Source organism: Myotis davidii, unplaced genomic scaffold, assembly GCF_000327345.1.
Source record: "Myotis davidii unplaced genomic scaffold, ASM32734v1 scaffold24, whole genome shotgun sequence".
Lineage (NCBI taxonomy): Eukaryota > Metazoa > Chordata > Mammalia > Chiroptera > Vespertilionidae > Myotis > Myotis davidii.
This window is the reverse complement of record NW_006298312.1, coordinates 4782151-4790620: the sequence shown is the minus strand read 5'-3', so window position 1 is coordinate 4790620 and position 8470 is coordinate 4782151. Positions and strand designations below refer to the sequence as shown.

Below are 8470 nucleotides of genomic sequence, written 5' to 3'. Positions count from 1 at the left end.
CCTTGAGTGTGACAGGGGGCGGTGCCCCAACCCCCCAATCAGCCCTACCCTGAGTGTGACTGAGGGTGGCATCGCAACCTCCCCATCCGCCCTGCTCTGTGCATGACAGGGGCGGTGCCCCAATTCTCCAATCAGCCCTGCTCTGAGCCCGACCAGGGGCTGCACTTAGGGATTGGGCCTTCCCTCTGCCACCCGGGAGCCGGCCTAAGCCAGCAGGTCGTTATCTCCCGAGGGGTCCCAGACTACGAGAGGGCACAGGCCGGGCTGAGGGACCTCCCCTACCCCCCGAGTGCACAAATTTTTGTGCACCGGGCCTCTAGTCATAATAATATTTGTCTCATAGAATTTATATGATTATATATCAATGCATGGAAAATACCTGTAATACTGTATGCCCTATTGTAAGCAATACATAACTAGCTATTATTATATAATTCAAGTCCTTCATTTGCAAATGAAGGAAGAAAGATGCTGATGTTTTGAAAGGCATTAATGAGCAATGTAGAACAAATTTGAAATCAATCAATAGAGTTTAAGTTCAACTCCTCTCCTTACTGGCTATGTGGCTATGTGGATTTTTGTATCTCAAATGTTACCACACGTAACATAAGGGAAACAATATTATATTCTAGGAGTTTATTTGTGAATTATGTCTAAAATGATATTTTGAATTTATTTCAGATATTTTCCAATTTTACACAGGATTTTCTCTATGACCCAAGAAGAGAGATTTCTGTTTTTGTTTTGTTTTTTTCATTTTCAGATGGCTTTGTTATTGTTGTGGTTCTTACTATAATTACTTGCAGAGTGAGAAGAGAATGCATTCTGTCTTTTTTCTACATTTAGAATTTAATTAAATATTCCTTTTTGCCTAAAAATATTTCCAGTCCTTATAAATAATCAGTGGGTACTTGAAAGCAGATTGCATGCTATTCTTTTTTCAAGATACAGAGCTTGGTGTACACTATTGGCTGTTTATTAGTTATGTACTGTAGATATCCTAGGTATTTACTTATTTTGTCTCCTTAATTTTCATGAGTGGAAAGACAAGACTAATGAATTTATCTTCCCCTCACCCTGTATATTCTCTCTAGTTTGATTTATGCCTATTAAGGCTGTAACATTATGGACTGAAACTTAAAACAAAAATATATGCTTTTCCAATTTGTCTAATATTTTGTGGCCTGACTTAACGTTTGCCTGATAAAATATCTCAATCCTAGATTTCTTTATGTATGTATTTTTGTAAACTGACATTCTGGTTTTTCATTTTCTAAATTAGGTTGTCTAAGGTGTATTTCTCATAGACCCTTACTTTGGGAAAACAAATAAGAGAGTCATTTGTTGTGTGGCAATCATGTTAGGTTTTATTTCCAGCATATTGTATTTTTATCTAGGTTTTTATTTTCCTGCCGAAGCATTATAATTCTGTTCAAATGTTTAGTGTTATCACTTAAATGTTATGGAAATATATGTAAATTGTTTATTTTCTTTCTTTAGATAATGTCCCTTCCTACCTGAGAATTGATAAATATTAATATACCTCTCTTTCTTTTCTGCTTTTCTCCTTTGATGTCATCTGATTTTAGTCAATGTTATTAATTGCCTTAGTGTACACAGTTGTATAGTTAAATATGCATCTATTTCTTACATGTTAACTTTTATGGTGTATTTTTACTTTAGCTACTAAAGATTAGGGAATTTGTGAACATACTTTTCTTTTGCCTTATTTCTCTCTCTTCCCTCTCATTTTCTATTTTGCCATTCCAAAAATTCCAGTCAATAAAATATTTATATTCTATTTTGAAACACTTATACCCACATTTCTTTCAATTATTGATATAGTTGAAATGATTCAATGCTCTCTAACTGCAGTTAGAATTGTCAATTTTAGGAAATAAAAGACACCCACTTAAATTAAAATTTCAAATAAATACAGAATTTATTTTCTTTAATATAGGAATTTTCATAACATTTTGAATATTAGGAACCTTGCACTTTATATGTTAACCCTAAACAGAGTTCTTTGCCAATGGGAAGTGTAGTGGAGGTATGATTAATTACCCTTTTTGTCTTTTATTAGATAGGATATAGATAGATAGTTTTCCATTGTATAAATGTATGGAGCCATAAAAGACCCCAAATATCCACAGCAAAGAAAAACAAAGAAAAATGATTTTGGTGATACCAAACTATATCACAAAGCCATTAAAATAAAAACAGCCTGGTACTGGCATAAGACTAGGCCTATAGATCAATGGAACAGAACAGAAATTACAGAAATCACCCCAAGTGCCCATCAGTAGATGACTGCATTAAAAAGCTGTGGTACGTTTAGAAAAGTTTTTAGTCTTTTATAGAGAACTATAATCCATTGAAAATGCTGAAAGACTCCTCAAGAAATATGATGCCAGCCCTGACCGGTTTGGCTCAGTGGATAGAGCGTCAGCCTGCAGACTGGGTGGTCCCGGGTTCGATTCTGGCCAAGTGTGTGTGCCTTGGTTGCAGGCACGTCCCCAGTGGGGAGTTTTCACGAGGCAGCTAATCGATGTTTCTGACTCTCTGTCCCTCTCCCTTCCTCTCTGTAAAAACTCAATAAAATATATTTTTTTTAAAAAAGAAGTATGATGCCAGGTCTCAGGGGGAAGGTGAGGCTGGGTGGATGTGTGGGAAGAAATCAACCAAAGAACTTGTATGCATATATGCATGACCCATGGACACAGACAATAGGGTGGTGAAGGCCTGGGGGGTGGGGATGGCTGGGACAGGCTATAACCGGTCAGTGGGAGGAAAAGGGGGAAATATGTAAATACTTTCAACAATAAAGATATTTTTTTTTAAAAAAAGAAAGAAGTATAATGCCCAAATAACTGTGGATTTTTAAAAGTACCTACAAGACATATAGAAGTATAGCAAAAGTATGTTCATTTTTTGTATTATGCAGTCATATTATTTATAAATGTAAAAATTAAAAACAATAGGAGTTGTAAATATCTATTGAAGTTAAGCTAGAATAAAATATAAAAATATTTTATAAAATGTAGGAATATGTTGATTTATATTTGAATTATATATACTTTTGGTCACCATAGAAATGCAAAGAGGAACACCACATACGATAATATAAAATGGAAGAAACTAAAAAGGTATTATGCTTTGAAAGAGAATTTGATGTGTAGGATGAATGACAGGTTAGAATTTTCAACAAGATTATCTGAAAGTTGATATGCAGGCACCCCCTTAGTAATATTTTTGGGAGCTTAGTTCAGGCAGTTATAAATTTTTCAATCAAAGGGTAAAAATTAATGCGTGGGACAGTTTGATGTGTTTTTTCGGGAGGCCATCTAGTATGCACTACCTGTTCTCAGGATCAAATTATTTGTAGCATTACAATGAAATCTTGTAAGAACCCTGAGTGCCAGTCCTTCCAATTTTCTATGTTCAAATGCCATTTTTATTTTATTACAAATTATGGTTTGTAATTATGGCTATAAGCACTTCTCAGATACATCTATTCTTTAGAATTTTCAAATAAAGTTTTCAAGGTTCAGTAAAGCAAAAAGTTACCTGAAAAAAATTTTCTTTAGTTGATCAATGGTCCACCAGGTAAACAGATTTACTTATGTGGAATTTGCTCCAAGAATGAGCCACTAGAGAATGTTTAGGCAAGAAATGAGGCTTGTCTCTGATTTCCAATAAAAATTTGAGTTGAAACAGTGTGTGTTCACTTAATCTTGTTAAATGTAGCACAAAACACTAAGTGTATCAGAGCGTGTATTTAAATGATAACAAACCCTGCTGTTAAAGTTAATAGGAAACAGTTCTTTTCTCACTGAGTTTTCACATCAAGCATACCTTTAGATATTATAATTTACTACAATATGTTTTTGAGAAGAATTTTTTAAAATCTTCATTGTTGAAAGTATTAAGTCTCCTTTTCTCCCCCATTGAACTCTTCTAGACACCCCCCCACACACTCCTGCCCAAGGCCATCACCATTCTATTTTGAGATGAATTTTTAAGCCTTTGTCTTCCTTTATTTCTAAGCAACAGTTTCTTGTGGAAATAAAGTGAGGACAACACTGCTCAAAAGAATTACTACTAATGCAAAGTGCACAAATATTTAAACCTAATTAAAGAATAATGATTGAAAACTAATAATTGAATTTAGTGATGATGATGATAATAATAGGCATTAAAATATTGAGACTAACTTTTTCTATTAAGAATTATTTCCTACATTTAAATTAATTGTTGTACCTAAACCAGGTTATGCCTCAATTAAAAAAAGAAAAAACAAAGAGCTTTGCTCCTATGTGCATCCCTGATTGAGTTGGGCTTGCTTTGGGGAATTAGGGAGTCAAGGAGGGCAGTCCTAAAGAGGAGTAGAAGATTTCTTAAATTCTTCATCTTTTTCTCTGGGAGGGTTAGGTTCACTCTGCCTTAAGGCAGGGTAATGACCTCTCAGGATTCTTTCCAGCTTCAAGCACCTGTGAAGTAAAAGCATTTATAAAAGCGTTAGAACACTTCTTGAGTTATAAAAGATGAAGAGTCCCTAAAGCATTTTCTACACTGAAGAACCAATATTGTTTATTACCTCTCTGTTAAATTTAACAAGAACAATGTCAGGCAAAGGACTGAGAAGTTTGTTTCTAAACTTTGATTAGAACTAATGGAAATGGCTATATTCTCCCAAGCATCAGCGAGATACATATCCAAGGTTTAAAAGCTTGTTATGAAACTACCATCATTGATTCTTCTTCATGGTTATTAAAGAGTAAAATACTACATGTCTGTTTTCTTAAATTTAATTCTAATTTATTTGATCAATAAAAGTTGGCTACTTATAACCAACTTACTACATCATTTTGGTGGTTTACCCCTACTAATAACAAGAGCTGTATTTTATTGTTCCCTGATCAGGCAGTTTTTTACTATATCAGCTAACATTTACTAATCAAGTAAAAGCAAGCCTCCAAAAGACTCTCAATTTGGGGAACACAAATGAAAGCTGAACTGAATTTACATAGAGCAATTATGATGTGCCTGACTGTAAAGTATTAGAAACAAACCAATTCTATTTTTATATTACTGCATTGGAGTACAGGAGCTGAATAAATAGTAAAATCTAAGATAAACTACACAACTTCCAGTGTAAATTATTAATCATAGCTATGTTACTATGTTTCAGGCACAATTTCATTTGATTTATTTTTATAACTAGTTTAATCCTCAAACCATGTTGCTGGCTGGCCAATCTCCCGCATTCCTTCCTGGCTGGATTCATGCACTAGTGGGGTCCCTTGGCCTGACCTCTGTGCTGCCACAACCCGGCCTTACTCACCAGCTTGTTGGGCTCCAGCCCGCTGTCTGTGTCAATCCTGCACAGCACGAAGTAGTGCATGAAGCAGCAGGTGGCCAGGGAGGAGCCCAAGCCTGGGCTGGGCTCCTGCTCATCCCAGCCTTGCTGCACCTGCTCAGGTGCACAGAGGGAGTGTCTGAGGGAGAGGCTCATGTTGTCACAACTGCGCTCACCAGCTGTGAGCCCAATATCTGGTACACATCTGTCAGCTGAGCAGAGCTTCCGCTGTGGGAGCGCACTGACCATCAGGGGGGCAGCTCCTGTGTTGAGCATCTGCCTCCTGGTGAACAGTGTGCATCATAGCTACCGGCCTGTCATCCAGTCACTCAGGCTTTTATTATATAGATATATGACATATCTTATCTAATAAAAGAGAAACATGCAAATTGTACCTCTGCTACACTCACAAGCCACGTCCACCATCCATGCCCACAAGCCAATCAGGAGTGAGTATGCAAATAAACCCAACCAAGATGGAGACAGCCACAGATCTGGAGAGAAGAGGAGGCTTGCATTGCCCCTGGTGATGGAGGAAGCCAAGCTTCCCGCCTGCCTTGGCTGGCTGTGGGATCCGCTCAAGGCTACAAAGTTTCAATTATAGAAGATAAATAAATGCCAGATACCTGCTTCCAGCTGCTGTGGCCTCTGCTCAAGGAGGGTCTGGGAGCCTGGGTTGACTGGGGCTGTGGCCAGCCTGAAAACAGCCTTTAGCCCCTCACCCAGGCTGGCCATACCCTCATGGGGTGAGGGTCCCTGCTGGGGGGTTTGGCCAGCCTGCAAACAGCCATCAGCTCCTCATACAGGCTGTCCAGGCACCCAGCAGGGACCCACACCCTTAAGGGGGTGTGGCCAGATTGAAAATAGCCCTCAGCCCCACACCCAGGCTGGCCATGTCCCCCAGCTGGGAGCCTCACCCCATGGGGGTGTGGCCGACCTGCAAACCATCACAGGCCCCTCGCCCAGGCCACCTCATGCCCCAAGGGAACTGCCACCCTGATCCGGGACACCCTTCAGGGCAAACCAGCCAGCCCCCACCCGTGCACCAGGCCTCTATCTATACTAATAAAAGGGTAATATGCTAATTAGACTGGGAGACCTTCCAGGAGACCTTCCGGACGTTCTTCTGGACAAAGCCATGGTGGCGGGGCTGAGGTAGAGGCGGTTAGAGGCCAAGAGGGGAGGGCAGTTGTGGGTGATCAGTTTGGTGGGGGCTGGGGCCATTAGGGGTAAGCAGACCATCAAGGGGGCCAATTGGGGGCAAACAGGCCATCAGTGGGGGTCAGTTGGGGGTGATCAGGACAGTGGGGGGCAGTTTGGAGTAAGCAGACCAAGAGGGCGGCAGTTGTGGGTAATCAGGCTGGCAGGGGGGCATTTGGGGGCAAGCAGGCTGGTGGTGCAGGGCAGTTGGGGGCAAGTAGTCCAGGCCAAGAGGGGAGGGCAGTTGTGGGTGATCAGTTTGGTGGGGGCTGGGGCCATTAGGGGTAAGCAGACCATCAAGGGGGCCAATTGGGGGCAAACAGGCCATCAGTGGGGGTCAGTTGGGGGTGATCAGGACAGTGGGGGGCAGTTTGGAGTAAGCAGACCAAGAGGGGGGCAGTTGTGGGTAATCAGGCTGGCAGGGGGGCATTTGGGGGCAAGCAGGCTGGTGGTGCAGGGCAGTTGGGGGCAAGTAGTCCAACAGGCAGAGCGGTTAGGGGCAATCAGGCAGGCAGGCAGGTGAGTGGTTAGGAGCCAGCAGTCCCAGATTGGGAGAGGGATGTCTGACTGCCGGCAGTCAGACATCCCCCGAGGGGTCTGGGATTGTGAGAGTGCACAGGTCGAGCTGAGGGACCCCCCAACACACACACGAATGTTGTGCACTGGGCCTCTAGTGTTTACATTAGGCCCAATCCCTGTAAACTGGCAGTAGGACATCCTTCGAGGGATTCCCGATTGGAGAGTGTACCTGGACATTTGTACACAAGGACCAAACTTCATGTCCTATAGGATCTCCATTCTGATGAGTGCACCATAGCACATGAACAACCCGTTTCCAAACCTTTAGATTTAACTGAGTTCTGCCTGTCGGCTCAAACCAATAACAATGCCTTCTTATTTCTCTAGCTAATTTCCTAAAAGTGGCTTGAGACACACTAACCCCAGTGCTTTTAAGCACTGAACGCAGCAGAGTCATATATTGACTCTCTGCCACTGGGGAGTTCCCCATTGCTCTGCCTGGCTTGCCAAAAGTCTTGGGTAAACAGTTGCAGACTTTTTCCCTTTTGGTCCTTTGCATTCCCCGCACTTACTTTAAGGGCCCCATGGTGGGTACCAAGTGTTGAGGGATGTTTAATGAACCAAAGATGCAGAGGTAAGAGGAGCACACAGGATGATTGATGCCAGACAGAGGGCTACAGCTCACTCAGGCATGTAGCAAATTCTGCACTCTCACCATTGCTTTTATTGGGATTTGGTACAAGGTTAGTGCGTCAGCAGTTAACTACATCTTGTTTTGTTCTATATTATTACAATAGCGTATTGAAGACAACTTCCAGCTGTTCCTTCCCTTTCTGCTCTACACCCATGACTAATCTTAGCCTTTCTCAGGGAGGTAAATGTTCCTGGAACTCAAGATTGTGTGCAATCTTGACCCAGTGTGAGTCGCATGCAAGTCATGCTGTGCTTCTGATAGAACATTCATTTCTTCTTGGAAGGACTTCAGATCCTTGTTTACAAATGTCCAGCTACAGAGAGGAACTCTGTAGGGCTAGAGGAACACCCCCTCCCCCATGCATGAATTTCATGCACCGGGTGACTAGTACATATATAAGACATTAAAAAAATATTCTTTATGATTTACTGGCCATGAAATTATTTATAAAAGAAGCAGTAGCTAATTTGAGCCTTAAAAATGTGTATATTTGTGACAGTAGAATGGGCAAGAAGGAAACTCAGATCACAGGGAACCATGTATAAAAGCTTGAGGAAGAACAAGTAGTATGGTTCAGTAAAAACCCAAGTAGGGGAATAGAATAGTAGGAAATAATTTTCAATGCAAGTTAATTTACATGCAGTTATGCCTAACTTTAGAACTTAAAACAAGTGTTTTAAGCTTTATGTGATAAGCAG

The 8470-nt window shown here is 41.0% G+C and overlaps 1 long non-coding RNA gene across 1 annotated transcript in view; it reads right to left on the bottom strand.

Annotated features, from left to right (window-relative positions):
• The window catches only part of LOC107184700, a 22342-nt gene extending 14586 nt beyond the window's left edge, over positions 1–7756 (bottom strand). Inside the window, exon 1 of the long non-coding RNA XR_001515599.1 lies at positions 7674–7756. This is a non-coding gene — a long non-coding RNA (uncharacterized LOC107184700). The remainder of the gene's footprint in view (positions 1–7673) is intronic.
• Positions 7757–8470: the final 714 nt, after the last annotated feature.